The 2,000-nt window shown below is 36.8% G+C and overlaps 1 long non-coding RNA gene across 1 annotated transcript; it reads right to left on the bottom strand.

Moving 5' to 3' along the window:
• Positions 1-652: 652 nt before the first annotated feature.
• On the bottom strand, positions 653-1,303 carry LOC115233722. Its single transcript, XR_003883830.1, has 2 exons — positions 1,044-1,303; positions 653-827 (listed from the first exon to the last, which is right to left on the bottom strand). It is a non-coding gene; the product is annotated as an uncharacterized LOC115233722 (long non-coding RNA).
• Between the last annotated feature and the right edge of the window lie 697 nt (positions 1,304-2,000).

Raw genomic sequence — 2,000 nt, 5'->3', positions numbered from 1 at the left:
CCTACTGCCATTGTAGAATGCCCTTAAGGCCATCACACACAAAATTCCGTAAGGACGTAAGACGTAAGTGTAAAGGGCATTCTACAATGGCAGTAACAAGGCTGTAGGAGTAGGAGAGTATACTGTTTTTAGTGATGTAAAGACCGAGAGTAACGAAATGGGCAATTCCCATTTGCTCTTAAAACCAACTCTTAAAATCTTACTCCTCACTCTGTACTGCCTACTGCCATTGGTTTAGTTTCCACCGAAGTATTAATTCGCATCTAGCGCGGCGTAGGACTAAATTTAAGTCGATGGAAACGTTAAATTCGATGCGCACCGAAACAGAATCGGATTGAAAACATCGGTGGAAAGTAGACTAATGTTACATTGGCCAGTCTCTGAGCCGCGGGGATGATAGTGTATCCCTATATAAAATTATTCTATAATTTTGTATATCTCTTTATTTATTAACAAAAATTAAAAATTTTATTAACGCATAACACAGCTTTTCTAATATGTCATTGTCGTACAAAGAATTTTGACCGTATATGGTGTGCTAGAGGATATCTGATAAAGGAACTAATTATTTGTTTAAGTATTGCATATGAAAAAAAATCATGAATTTTTTGAAACTCTCAATTATATATACATATAAACACAACTAAAAAAATATAAATTACTATAACATTCATTTATTACTACATTTTTTCCTTGCTGGAAAGATGTACATTGTATATGTATATCCATTATACATTCATTGCACAACAATTACATTAATGAATAATAAAGGTTTGTTTAGGCGATTTCATAAATTTCTTGCATTTTTCCGCAAAAGCTATCTCTTTCTGAAATAATAAATAATAATTATGATTTTTTTCTCCGTCAATATTGGAAATATTAAAACTCTATAAGACTAATGAAATACTTTCACCTATATCGATTAACACTTCAATCTTAATGTAACTAATTCTGAAGTTATAATTATAATCAAATCAACTAATACTGGCGAGGCTTGGCGTAATATTAAAAAATTAAAATCACAACAATCGCGCAAAGGTTACCTTGACCAACTCCTTATCAGGTATCCTAGGGTATGGACCATATGGATCTCTTCTACCTTTATCATAATCTGTAGCGATCATTACATTTAGATGTATAAACAGCAACATAAATGTAATACCACCAAAATTATGCAAAGCCATTATTGAATAGACAATAAATCACAAGATAACCAAATTATTTTGTTCGATCGAGACAAGAGAATAAGCCATAGACATAGTATATATAGACCGAGCGTTTGCCTTTGCGGCTGCGGTCCGAAATACGCTCACAGCGCTCATAGTACTGAAAATCTATAGTTTACGTCACGTGCACTATAGCTGGCAGCGCGCTAATAGCGCTGCGAACGTATTTCGGACCGCAGCCATAGTATATCTAGACCGAGTGTTGAGGATTGGGGGCCGATGCCCACGTAGAAAAGGACATACTCTGTTTCGTGCCCCTTGCGTTCTCTCTCGCTCGCACGTAGCATGACGAAAGAGAGCGCTATGCTCTGTGCGAGCGAGAGAGAACGCAAGGGGCACGAAACAAAGTATGTCCTTTTCTACGTGGGCATCGGCCCCCACTCCTTAAATAAAGGCAAACGCTCGGTCTAGATATACTATGTCTATGACTTCGATTCATCGTTCCGGGTTCGTTAATAATGTGTCGTATTCGTGTATTTGTGTCTCAAGATTATCGCCCGTTTTTGTGTCGCGCGTACAAATGTCTATTTCGCGTTCGTTGTCCGATATGTGTGTTATGAGTGATATGAGTGATATGTTATGAGTTCTGTTGTTCCGCGTTGTGGTTATCTCTATCGCTACCTACGTCCGTCTCGTCATTTCGTTCATCCTCCCATTTTGTTTTATATTGTGTTTCCCTTATTCTTTCTCTTTCTATTTCGTTATTTTCTATTCTGTCCTTATCTGTCAATTTATTTTTTATTTTCTCTCTCAGTCCTGTTCATGTCATATGTC

Source organism: Formica exsecta, unplaced genomic scaffold, assembly GCF_003651465.1.
Source record: "Formica exsecta isolate Colony F162 unplaced genomic scaffold, ASM365146v1 scaffold1855, whole genome shotgun sequence".
Taxonomy (NCBI): Eukaryota; Metazoa; Arthropoda; class Insecta; order Hymenoptera; family Formicidae; genus Formica; species Formica exsecta.
The sequence above is the reverse complement of the archived record's forward strand: the minus strand, read 5'-3'. Positions and strand labels throughout refer to the sequence as shown.